Below are 14,455 nucleotides of genomic sequence, written 5' to 3'. Positions count from 1 at the left end.
AAGACATCCTGAAGCCTGGGCAGTCATTAATTTGATTGTCCAATATTTCCCTTATGAGATAATGCCTCTCATAGCAAATGTGTACAGTGCGAGCTGAAAATGCATTTACAGCACTAAAAAACAAACTTTTATAACAGCTAAACCAAACGTTTCCAATGTAAATTTCCACCTTTATATAGTGTAAAAAGACATCCTGAAGCCTGGGCAGTCATTAATTTGATTGTCCAATATTTCCCTTATGAGATAATGCCTCTCATAGCAAATGTGTACAGCGCGAGCTGAAAATGCATTTACAGCACTAAAAAACCAAACTTTTATAACAGCTAAACCAAACGTTTCCAATGTAAATTTCCACCTTTATATAGTGTAGAAAGGCATCCTGAAGCCTGGAAAGTCATTAATTTGATTGTCCAGTATTTCCTTCATGAGATATTGCAACATTTAGAAAAAGTGTACAGCGCCAGCAGACAATGAATTTTCAGCACTAAAAAAACGAAACTTCATTAACAGCTAAACTAAACGTTTCCAATGTAAATTTCCACCTTTATATAGTGTAAAAAGACATCCTGAAGCCCGGGCAGCCATTAATTTGATTGTCCAATATTTCCCTTATGAGATAATGCCTCTCATAGCAAATGTGTACAGCGCGAGCTGAAAATGCATTTACAGCACTAAAAAACCAAACTTTTATAACAGCTAAACCAAACGTTTCCAATGTAAATTTCCACCTTTATATAGTGTAAAAAGACATCCTGAAGCCTGGGCAGTCATTAATTTGATTGTCCAATATTTCCCTTATGAGATAATGCCTCTCATAGCAAATGTGTACAGCGCGAGCTGAAAATGCATTTACAGCACTAAAAAACCAAACTTTTATAACAGCTAAACCAAACGTTTCCAATGTAAATTTCCACCTTTATATAGTGTAGAAAGGCATCCTGAAGCCTGGAAAGTCATTAATTTGATTGTCCAGTATTTCCTTCATGAGATATTGCAACACTTAGAAAAAGTGTACAGCGCCAGCAGACAATGAATTTTCAGCACTAAAAAAACGAAACTTCATTAACAGCTAAACTAAATGTTTCCAATGTAAATTTCCACCTTTATATAGTGTAAAAAGACATCCTGAAGCCTGGGCAGTCATTAATTTGATTGTCCAATATTTCCCTTATGAGATAATGCCTCTCATAGCAAATGTGTACAGCGCGAGCTGAAAATGCATTTACAGCACTAAAAAAACCAAACTTTTATAACAGCTAAACCAAACGTTTCCAATGTAAATTTCCACCTTTATATAGTGTAAAAAGGCATCCTGAAGCCTGGAAAGTCTTTAATTTGATTGTCCAGTATTTCCTTCATGAGATATTGCAACACTTAGAAAAAGTGTACAGCGCCAGCAGACAATGAATTTTCAGCACTAAAAAACCGAAACTTCATTAACAGCTAAACTAAACGTTTCCAATGTAAATTTCCACCTTTATATAGTGTAAAAAGACATCCTGAAGCCTGGGCAGCCATTATTTTGATTGTCCAATATTTCCCTTATGAGATAATGCCTCTCATAGCAAATGTGTACAGCGCGAGCTGAAAATGCATTTACAGCACTAAAAAACCAAACTTTTATAACAGCTAAACCAAACGTTTCCAATGTAAATTTACACCTTTATATAGTGTAAAAAGACATCCTGAAGCCTGGGCAGTCATTAATTTGATTGTCCAATATTTCCCTTATGAGATAATGCCTCTCATAGCAAATGTGTACAGCGCGAGCTGAAAATGCATTTACAGCACTAAAAAACCAAACTTTTATAACAGCTAAACCAAACGTTTCCAATGTAAATTTCTACCTTTATATAGTGTAGAAAGGCATCCTGAAGCCTGGAAAGTCATTAATTTGATTGTCCAGTATTTCCTTCATGAGATATTGCAACACTTAGAAAAAGTGTACAGCGCCAGCAGACAATGTTTTTTCAGCACTAAAAAAACGAAACTTCATTAACAGCTAAACCAAACGTTTCCAATGTAAATTTCCACATTTATAGAGTGTAAAAAGGCATCCTGAAGCCTGGGAAGTCATTAATTTGATTGTCCAGTATTTCCCTTATGATATAATGCCTCACATAGCAAATGTGTACAGCGCGAGCTGAAAATGCATTTACAGCACTAAAAAACCAAACTTTTATAACAGCTAAACCAAACGTTTCCAATGTAAATTTCCACCTTTATATAGTGTAGAAAGGCATCCTGAAGCCTGGAAAGTGATTAATTTGATTGTCCAGTATTTCCTTCATGAGATATTGCAACACTTAGAAAAAGTGTACAGCGCCAGCAGACAATGAATTTTCAGCACTAAAAAACCGAAACTTCATTAACAGCTAAACTAAACGTTTCCAATGTAAATTTCCACCTTTATATAGTGTAAAAAGACATCCTGAAGCCTGGGCAGTCATTAATTTGATTGTCCAATATTTCCCTTATGAGATAATGCCTCTCATAGCAAATGTGTACAGCGCGAGCTGAAAATGCATTTACAGCACTAAAAAACCAAACTTTTATAACAGCTAAACCAAACGTTTCCAATGTAAATTTCCACCTTTATATAGTGTAGAAAGGCATCCTGAAGCCTGGAAAGTCATTAATTTGATTGTCCAGTATTTCCTTCATGAGATATTGCAACACTTAGAAAAAGTGTACAGCGCCAGCAGACAATGAATTTCCAGCACTAAAAAAACGAAACTTCATTAACAGCTAAACTAAACGTTTCCAATGTAAATTTCCACCTTTATATAGTGTAAAAAGACATCCTGAAGCCTGGGCAGTCATTAATTTGATTGTCCAATATTTCCCTTATGAGATAATGCCTCTCATAGCAAATGTGTACAGCGCGAGCTGAAAATGCATTTACAGCACTAAAAAACCAAACTTTTATAACAGCTAAACCAAACGTTTCCAATGTAAATTTCCACCTTTATATAGTGTAGAAAGGCATCCTGAAGCCTGGAAAGTCATTGATTTGATTGTCCAGTATTTCCTTCATGAGATATTGCAACACTTAGAAAAAGTGTACAGCGCCAGCAGACAATGAATTTTCAGCACTAAAAAAACGAAACTTCATTAACAGCTAAACCAAACGTTTCCAATGTAAATTTCCACATTTATAGAGTGTAAAAAGGCATCCTGAAGCCTGGGAAGTCATTAATTTGATTGTCCAGTATTTCCCTTATGAGATAATGCCTCACATAGCAAATGTGTACAGTGCGAGCTGAAAATGCATTTTCAGCACTAAAAAACCAAACTTTTATAACAGCTAAACCAAACGTTTCCAATGTAAATTTCCACCTTTATATAGTGTAAAAAGACATCCTGAAGCCTGGGCAGTCATTAATTTGATTGTCCAGTATTTCCCTTATGAGATAATGCCTCACATAGCAAATGTGTACAGCGCGAGCTGAAAATGCATTTACAGCACTAAAAAAACAAACTTTTATAACAGCTAAACCAAACGTTTCCAATGTAAATTTCCACATTTATAGAGTGTAAAAATGCATCCTGAAGCCTGGGAAGTCATTAATTTGATTGTCCAGTATTTCCCTTATGAGATAATGCCTCACATAGCAAATGTGTACAGTGCGAGCTGAAAATGCATTTTCAGCACTAAAAAACCAAACTTTTATAACAGCTAAACCAAACGTTTCCAATGTAAATTTCCACCTTTATATAGTGTAAAAAGACATCCTGAAGCCTGGGCAGTCATTAATTTGATTGTCCAATATTTCCCTTATGAGATAATGCCTCTCATAGCAAATGTGTACAGCGCGAGCTGAAAATGCATTTACAGCACTAAAAAACCAAACTTTTATAACAGCTAAACCAAACGTTTCAATTGTAAATTTCCACCTTTATATAGTGTAGAAAGGCATCCTGAAGCCTGGAAAGTCATTAATTTGATTGTCCAGTATTTCCTTCATGAGATATTGCAACACTTAGAAAAAGTGTACAGCGCCAGCAGACAATGAATTTTCAGCACTAAAAAAACGAAACTTCATTAACAGCTAAACTAAATGTTTCCAATGTAAATTTCCACCTTTATATAGTGTAAAAAGACATCCTGAAGCCTGGGCAGTCATTAATTTGATTGTCCAATATTTCCCTTATGAGATAATGCCTCTCATAGCAAATGTGTACAGCGCGAGCTGAAAATGCATTTACAGCACTAAAAAAACAAACTTTTATAACAGCTAAACCAAACGTTTCCAATGTAAATTTCCACCTTTATATAGTGTAAAAAGGCATCCTGAAGCCTGGAAAGTCTTTAATTTGATTGTCCAGTATTTCCTTCATGAGATATTGCAACACTTAGAAAAAGTGTACAGCGCCAGCAGACAATGAATTTCCAGCACTAAAAAAACGAAACTTCATTAACAGCTAAACTAAACGTTTCCAATGTAAATTTCCACCTTTATATAGTGTAAAAAGACATCCTGAAGCCTGGGCAGTCATTAATTTGATTGTCCAATATTTCCCTTATGAGATAATGCCTCTCATAGCAAATGTGTACAGCGCGAGCTGAAAATGCATTTACAGCACTAAAAAAACCAAACTTTTATAACAGCTAAACCAAACGTTTCCAATGTAAATTTCCACCTTTATATAGTGTAAAAAGGCATCCTGAAGCCTGGAAAGTCATTAATTTGATTGTCCAATATTTCCCTTATGAGATATTGCAACACTTAGAAAAAGTGTACAGCGCCAGCAGACAATGAATTTTCAGCACTAAAAAACCGAAACTTCATTAACAGCTAAACTAAACGTTTCCAATGTAAATTTCCACCTTTATATAGTGTAAAAAGGCATCCTGAAGCCTGGGAAGTCATTAATTTGATTGTCCAGTATTTCCCTTATGAGATAATGCCTCACATAGCAAATGTGTACAGTGCGAGCTGAAAATGCATTTTCAGCACTAAAAAACCAAACTTTTATAACAGCTAAACCAAACGTTTCCAATGTAAATTTCCACCTTTATATAGTGTAAAAAGACATCCTGAAGCCTGGGCAGTCATTAATTTGATTGTCCAATATTTCCCTTTTGAGATAATGCCTCTCATAGCAAATGTGTACAGCGCGAGCTGAAAATGCATTTACAGCACTAAAAAACCAAACTTTTATAACAGCTAAACCAAACGTTTCAATTGTAAATTTCCACCTTTATATAGTGTAGAAAGGCATCCTGAAGCCTGGAAAGTCATTAATTTGATTGTCCAGTATTTCCTTCACGAGATATTGCAACACTTAGAAAAAGTGTACAGCGCCAGCAGACAATGAATTTTCAGCACTAAAAAAACGAAACTTCATTAACAGCTAAACCAAACGTTTCCAATGTAAATTTCCACATTTATAGAGTGTAAAAAGGCATCCTGAAGCCTGGGCAGTCATTAATTTGATTGTCCAGTATTTCCCTTATGAGATAATGCCTCACATAGCAAATGTGTACAGTGCGAGCTGAAAATGCATTTTCAGCACTAAAAAACCAAACTTTTATAACAGCTAAACCAAACGTTTCCAATGTAAATTTCCACCTTTATATAGTGTAAAAAGACATCCTGAAGCCTGGGCAGTCATTAATTTGATTGTCCAGTATTTCCCTTATGAGATAATGCCTCACATAGCAAATGTGTACAGCGCCAGCAGACAATGAATTTTCAGCACTAAAAAAACGAAACTTCATTAACAGCTAAACTAAACGTTTCCAATGTAAATTTCCACCCTTATATAGTGTAAAAAGACATCCTGAAGCCTGGGCAGTCATTAATTTGATTGTCCAATATTTCCCTTATGAGATAATGCCTCTCATAGCAAATGTGTACAGTGCGAGCTGAAAATGCATTTACAGCACTAAAAAAACAAACTTTTATAACAGCTAAACCAAACGTTTCCAATGTAAATTTCCACCTTTATATAGTGTAAAAAGACATCCTGAAGCCTGGGCAGTCATTAATTTGATTGTCCAATATTTCCCTTATGAGATAATGCCTCTCATAGCAAATGTGTACAGCGCGAGCTGAAAATGCATTTACAGCACTAAAAAACCAAACTTTTATAACAGCTAAACCAAACGTTTCCAATGTAAATTTCCACCTTTATATAGTGTAGAAAGGCATCCTGAAGCCTGGAAAGTCATTAATTTGATTGTCCAGTATTTCCTTCATGAGATATTGCAACACTTAGAAAAAGTGTACAGCGCCAGCAGACAATGAATTTTCAGCACTAAAAAAACGAAACTTCATTAACAGCTAAACCAAACGTTTCCAATGTAAATTTCCACATTTATAGAGTGTAAAAAGGCATCCTGAAGCCTGGGAAGTCATTAATTTGATTGTCCAGTATTTCCTTATGAGATAATGCCTCACATAGCAAATGTGTACAGTGCGAGCTGAAAATGCATTTACAGCACTAAAAAAACAAACTTTTATAACAGCTAAACCAAACGTTTCCAATGTAAATTTCCACCTTTATATAGTGTAGAAAGGCATCCTGAAGCCTGGAAAGTCATTAATTTGATTGTCCAGTATTTCCTTCATGAGATATTGCAACACTTAGAAAAAGTGTACAGCGCCAGCAGACAATGAATTTTCAGCACTAAATAAACGAAACTTCATTAACAGCTAAAGTAAACGTTTCCAATGTAAATTTCCACCTTTATATAGTGTAAAAAGACATCCTGAAGCCTGGGCAGTCATTAATTTGATTGTCCAATATTTCCCTTATGAGATAATGCCTCTCATAGCAAATGTGTACAGTGCGAGCTGAAAATGCATTTACAGCACTAAAAAAACAAACTTTTATAACAGCTAAACCAAACGTTTCCAATGTAAATTTCCACCTTTATATAGTGTCAAAAGACATCCTGAAGCCTGGGCAGTCATTAATTTGATTGTACAATATTTCCCTTATGAGATAATGCCTCTCATAGCAAATGTGTACAGCGCGAGCTGAAAATGCATTTACAGCACTAAAAAACCAAACTTTTATAACAGCTAAACCAAACGTTTCCAATGTAAATTTCCACCTTTATATAGTGTAGAAAGGCATCCTGAAGCCTGGAAAGTAATTAATTTGATTGTCCAGTATTTCCTTCATGAGATATTGCAACACTTAGAAAAAGTGTACAGCGCCAGCAGACAATGAATTTTCAGCACTAAAAAACACGAAACTTCATTAACAGCTAAACCAAACGTTTCCAATGTAAATTTCCACATTTATAGAGTGTAAAAAGGCATCCTGAAGCCTGGGAAGTCATTAATTTGATTGTCCAGTATTTCCCTTATGAGATAATGCCTCTCATTGCAAATGTGTACAGCGCGAGCTGAAAATGCATTTTCAGCACTAAAAAACCAAACTTTTATAACACCTAAACCAAACGTTTCCAATGTAAATTTCCTCCTTTATATAGTGTAAAAAGACATCCTGAAGCCTGGGCAGTCATTAATTTGATTGTCCAATATTTCCCTTATGAGATAATGCCTCTCATAGCAAATGTGTACAGCGCGAGCTGAAAATGCATTTACAGCACTAAAAAACCAAACTTTTATAACAGCTAAACCAAACGTTTCCAATGTAAATTTCCACCTTTATATAGTGTAGAAAGGCATCCTGAAGCCTGGAAAGTCATTAATTTGATTGTCCAGTATTTCCTTCATGAGATATTGCAACATTTAGAAAAAGTGTACAGCGCCAGCAGACAATGAATTTTCAGCACTAAAAAAACGAAACTTCATTAACAGCTAAACTAAACGTTTCCAATGTAAATTTCCACCTTTATATAGTGTAAAAAGACATCCTGAAGCCCGGGCAGCCATTAATTTGATTGTCCAATATTTCCCTTATGAGATAATGCCTCTCATAGCAAATGTGTACAGCGCGAGCTGAAAATGCATTTACAGCACTAAAAAACCAAACTTTTATAACAGCTAAACCAAACGTTTCCAATGTAAATTTCCACCTTTATATAGTGTAAAAAGACATCCTGAAGCCTGGGCAGTCATTAATTTGATTGTCCAATATTTCCCTTATGAGATAATGCCTCTCATAGCAAATGTGTACAGCGCGAGCTGAAAATGCATTTACAGCACTAAAAAAACAAACTTTTATAACAGCTAAACCAAACGTTTCCAATGTAAATTTCCACCTTTATATAGTGTAAAAAGGCATCCTGAAGCCTGGAAAGTCTTTAATTTGATTGTCCAGTATTTCCTTCATGAGATATTGCAACACTTAGAAAAAGTGTACAGCGCCAGCAGACAATGAATTTCCAGCACTAAAAAAACGAAACTTCATTAACAGCTAAACTAAACGTTTCCAATGTAAATTTCCACCTTTATATAGTGTAAAAAGACATCCTGAAGCCTGGGCAGTCATTAATTTGATTGTCCAATATTTCCCTTATGAGATAATGCCTCTCATAGCAAATGTGTACAGCGCGAGCTGAAAATGCATTTACAGCACTAAAAAACCAAACTTTTATAACAGCTAAACCAAACGTTTCCAATGTAAATTTCCACCTTTATATAGTGTAGAAAGGCATCCTGAAGCCTGGAAAGTCATTAATTTGATTGTCCAGTATTTCCTTCATGAGATATTGCAACACTTAGAAAAAGTGTACAGCGCCAGCAGACAATGAATTTTCAGCACTAAAAAAACGAAACTTCATTAACAGCTAAACCAAACGTTTCCAATGTAAATTTCCACATTTATAGAGTGTAAAAAGGCATCCTGAAGCCTGGGAAGTCATTAATTTGATTGTCCAGTATTTCCCTTATGAGATAATGCCTCACATAGCAAATGTGTACAGTGCGAGCTGAAAATGCATTTTCAGCACTAAAAAACCAAACTTTTATAACAGCTAAACCAAACGTTTCCAATGTAAATTTCCACCTTTATATAGTGTAAAAAGACATCCTGAAGCCTGGGCAGTCATTAATTTGATTGTCCAATATTTCCCTTATGAGATAATGCCTCTCATAGCAAATGTGTACAGCGCGAGCTGAAAATGCATTTACAGCACTAAAAAACCAAACTTTTATAACAGCTAAACCAAACGTTTCAATTGTAAATTTCCACCTTTATATAGTGTAGAAAGGCATCCTGAAGCCTGGAAAGTCATTAATTTGATTGTCCAGTATTTCCTTCATGAGATATTGCAACACTTAGAAAAAGTGTACAGCGCCAGCAGACAATGAATTTTCAGCACTAAAAAAACGAAACTTCATTAACAGCTAAACTAAATGTTTCCAATGTAAATTTCCACCTTTATATAGTGTAAAAAGACATCCTGAAGCCTGGGCAGTCATTAATTTGATTGTCCAATATTTCCCTTATGAGATAATGCCTCTCATAGCAAATGTGTACAGCGCGAGCTGAAAATGCATTTACAGCACTAAAAAAACAAACTTTTATAACAGCTAAACCAAACGTTTCCAATGTAAATTTCCACCTTTATATAGTGTAAAAAGGCATCCTGAAGCCTGGAAAGTCTTTAATTTGATTGTCCAGTATTTCCTTCATGAGATATTGCAACACTTAGAAAAAGTGTACAGCGCCAGCAGACAATGAATTTCCAGCACTAAAAAAACGAAACTTCATTAACAGCTAAACTAAACGTTTCCAATGTAAATTTCCACCTTTATATAGTGTAAAAAGACATCCTGAAGCCTGGGCAGTCATTAATTTGATTGTCCAATATTTCCCTTATGAGATAATGCCTCTCATAGCAAATGTGTACAGCGCGAGCTGAAAATGCATTTACAGCACTAAAAAAACCAAACTTTTATAACAGCTAAACCAAACGTTTCCAATGTAAATTTCCACCTTTATATAGTGTAAAAAGGCATCCTGAAGCCTGGAAAGTCATTAATTTGATTGTCCAATATTTCCCTTATGAGATATTGCAACACTTAGAAAAAGTGTACAGCGCCAGCAGACAATGAATTTTCAGCACTAAAAAACCGAAACTTCATTAACAGCTAAACTAAACGTTTCCAATGTAAATTTCCACCTTTATATAGTGTAAAAAGGCATCCTGAAGCCTGGAAAGTCTTTAATTTGATTGTCCAGTATTTCCTTCATGAGATATTGCAACACTTAGAAAAAGTGTACAGCGCCAGCAGACAATGAATTTCCAGCACTAAAAAAACGAAACTTCATTAACAGCTAAACTAAACGTTTCCAATGTAAATTTCCACCTTTATATAGTGTAAAAAGACATCCTGAAGCCTGGGCAGTCATTAATTTGATTGTCCAATATTTCCCTTATGAGATAATGCCTCTCATAGCAAATGTGTACAGCGCGAGCTGAAAATGCATTTACAGCACTAAAAAACCAAACTTTTATAACAGCTAAACCAAACGTTTCCAATGTAAATTTCCACCTTTATATAGTGTAGAAAGGCATCCTGAAGCCTGGAAAGTCATTAATTTGATTGTCCAGTATTTCCTTCATGAGATATTGCAACACTTAGAAAAAGTGTACAGCGCCAGCAGACAATGAATTTTCAGCACTAAAAAAACGAAACTTCATTAACAGCTAAACCAAACGTTTCCAATGTAAATTTCCACATTTATAGAGTGTAAAAAGGCATCCTGAAGCCTGGGAAGTCATTAATTTGATTGTCCAGTATTTCCCTTATGAGATAATGCCTCACATAGCAAATGTGTACAGTGCGAGCTGAAAATGCATTTTCAGCACTAAAAAACCAAACTTTTATAACAGCTAAACCAAACGTTTCCAATGTAAATTTCCACCTTTATATAGTGTAAAAAGACATCCTGAAGCCTGGGCAGTCATTAATTTGATTGTCCAATATTTCCCTTATGAGATAATGCCTCTCATAGCAAATGTGTACAGCGCGAGCTGAAAATGCATTTACAGCACTAAAAAACCAAACTTTTATAACAGCTAAACCAAACGTTTCAATTGTAAATTTCCACCTTTATATAGTGTAGAAAGGCATCCTGAAGCCTGGAAAGTCATTAATTTGATTGTCCAGTATTTCCTTCATGAGATATTGCAACACTTAGAAAAAGTGTACAGCGCCAGCAGACAATGAATTTTCAGCACTAAAAAAACGAAACTTCATTAACAGCTAAACTAAATGTTTCCAATGTAAATTTCCACCTTTATATAGTGTAAAAAGACATCCTGAAGCCTGGGCAGTCATTAATTTGATTGTCCAATATTTCCCTTATGAGATAATGCCTCTCATAGCAAATGTGTACAGCGCGAGCTGAAAATGCATTTACAGCACTAAAAAAACAAACTTTTATAACAGCTAAACCAAACGTTTCCAATGTAAATTTCCACCTTTATATAGTGTAAAAAGGCATCCTGAAGCCTGGAAAGTCTTTAATTTGATTGTCCAGTATTTCCTTCATGAGATATTGCAACACTTAGAAAAAGTGTACAGCGCCAGCAGACAATGAATTTCCAGCACTAAAAAAACGAAACTTCATTAACAGCTAAACTAAACGTTTCCAATGTAAATTTCCACCTTTATATAGTGTAAAAAGACATCCTGAAGCCTGGGCAGTCATTAATTTGATTGTCCAATATTTCCCTTATGAGATAATGCCTCTCATAGCAAATGTGTACAGCGCGAGCTGAAAATGCATTTACAGCACTAAAAAAACCAAACTTTTATAACAGCTAAACCAAACGTTTCCAATGTAAATTTCCACCTTTATATAGTGTAAAAAGGCATCCTGAAGCCTGGAAAGTCATTAATTTGATTGTCCAATATTTCCCTTATGAGATATTGCAACACTTAGAAAAAGTGTACCAGCGCCAGCAGACAATGAATTTTCAGCACTAAAAAACCGAAACTTCATTAACAGCTAAACTAAACGTTTCCAATGTAAATTTCCACCTTTATATAGTGTAAAAAGGCATCCTGAAGCCTGGGAAGTCATTAATTTGATTGTCCAGTATTTCCCTTATGAGATAATGCCTCACATAGCAAATGTGTACAGTGCGAGCTGAAAATGCATTTTCAGCACTAAAAAACCAAACTTTTATAACAGCTAAACCAAACGTTTCCAATGTAAATTTCCACCTTTATATAGTGTAAAAAGACATCCTGAAGCCTGGGCAGTCATTAATTTGATTGTCCAATATTTCCCTTTTGAGATAATGCCTCTCATAGCAAATGTGTACAGCGCGAGCTGAAAATGCATTTACAGCACTAAAAAACCAAACTTTTATAACAGCTAAACCAAACGTTTCAATTGTAAATTTCCACCTTTATATAGTGTAGAAAGGCATCCTGAAGCCTGGAAAGTCATTAATTTGATTGTCCAGTATTTCCTTCATGAGATATTGCAACACTTAGAAAAAGTGTACAGCGCCAGCAGACAATGAATTTTCAGCACTAAAAAAACGAAACTTCATTAACAGCTAAACCAAACGTTTCCAATGTAAATTTCCACATTTATAGAGTGTAAAAAGGCATCCTGAAGCCTGGGCAGTCATTAATTTGATTGTCCAGTATTTCCCTTATGAGATAATGCCTCACATAGCAAATGTGTACAGTGCGAGCTGAAAATGCATTTTCAGCACTAAAAAACCAAACTTTTATAACAGCTAAACCAAACGTTTCCAATGTAAATTTCCACCTTTATATAGTGTAAAAAGACATCCTGAAGCCTGGGCAGTCATTAATTTGATTGTCCAGTATTTCCCTTATGAGATAATGCCTCACATAGCAAATGTGTACAGCGCCAGCAGACAATGAATTTTCAGCACTAAAAAAACGAAACTTCATTAACAGCTAAACTAAACGTTTCCAATGTAAATTTCCACCCTTATATAGTGTAAAAAGACATCCTGAAGCCTGGGCAGTCATTAATTTGATTGTCCAATATTTCCCTTATGAGATAATGCCTCTCATAGCAAATGTGTACAGTGCGAGCTGAAAATGCATTTACAGCACTAAAAAAACAAACTTTTATAACAGCTAAACCAAACGTTTCCAATGTAAATTTCCACCTTTATATAGTGTAAAAAGACATCCTGAAGCCTGGGCAGTCATTAATTTGATTGTCCAATATTTCCCTTATGAGATAATGCCTCTCATAGCAAATGTGTACAGCGCGAGCTGAAAATGCATTTACAGCACTAAAAAACCAAACTTTTATAACAGCTAAACCAAACGTTTCCAATGTAAATTTCCACCTTTATATAGTGTAGAAAGGCATCCTGAAGCCTGGAAAGTCATTAATTTGATTGTCCAGTATTTCCTTCATGAGATATTGCAACACTTAGAAAAAGTGTACAGCGCCAGCAGACAATGAATTTTCAGCACTAAAAAAACGAAACTTCATTAACAGCTAAACCAAACGTTTCCAATGTAAATTTCCACATTTATAGAGTGTAAAAAGGCATCCTGAAGCCTGGGAAGTCATTAATTTGATTGTCCAGTATTTCCTTATGAGATAATGCCTCACATAGCAAATGTGTACAGTGCGAGCTGAAAATGCATTTACAGCACTAAAAAAACAAACTTTTATAACAGCTAAACCAAACGTTTCCAATGTAAATTTCCACCTTTATATAGTGTAGAAAGGCATCCTGAAGCCTGGAAAGTCATTAATTTGATTGTCCAGTATTTCCTTCATGAGATATTGCAACACTTAGAAAAAGTGTACAGCGCCAGCAGACAATGAATTTTCAGCACTAAATAAACGAAACTTCATTAACAGCTAAAGTAAACGTTTCCAATGTAAATTTCCACCTTTATATAGTGTAAAAAGACATCCTGAAGCCTGGGCAGTCATTAATTTGATTGTCCAATATTTCCCTTATGAGATAATGCCTCTCATAGCAAATGTGTACAGTGCGAGCTGAAAATGCATTTACAGCACTAAAAAAACAAACTTTTATAACAGCTAAACCAAACGTTTCCAATGTAAATTTCCACCTTTATATAGTGTAAAAAGACATCCTGAAGCCTGGGCAGTCATTAATTTGATTGTACAATATTTCCCTTATGAGATAATGCCTCTCATAGCAAATGTGTACAGCGCGAGCTGAAAATGCATTTACAGCACTAAAAAACCAAACTTTTATAACAGCTAAACCAAACGTTTCCAATGTAAATTTCCACCTTTATATAGTGTAGAAAGGCATCCTGAAGCCTGGAAAGTCATTAATTTGATTGTCCAGTATTTCCTTCATGAGATATTGCAACACTTAGAAAAAGTGTACAGCGCCAGCAGACAATGAATTTTCAGCACTAAAAAACACGAAACTTCATTAACAGCTAAACCAAACGTTTCCAATGTAAATTTCCACATTTATAGAGTGTAAAAAGGCATCCTGAAGCCTGGGAAGTCATTAATTTGATTGTCCAGTATTTCCCTTATGAGATAATGCCTCTCATTGCAAATGTGTACAGCGCGAGCTGAA

Source organism: Idiotropiscis lumnitzeri, unplaced genomic scaffold, assembly GCF_059441095.1.
Source record: "Idiotropiscis lumnitzeri isolate Australia: NSW breed Sydney's pygmy pipehorse unplaced genomic scaffold, RoL_Ilum_1.0 HiC_scaffold_30, whole genome shotgun sequence".
NCBI classification, from domain to species: domain Eukaryota; kingdom Metazoa; phylum Chordata; class Actinopteri; order Syngnathiformes; family Syngnathidae; genus Idiotropiscis; species Idiotropiscis lumnitzeri.
This window is presented reverse-complemented; position numbering follows the sequence as displayed.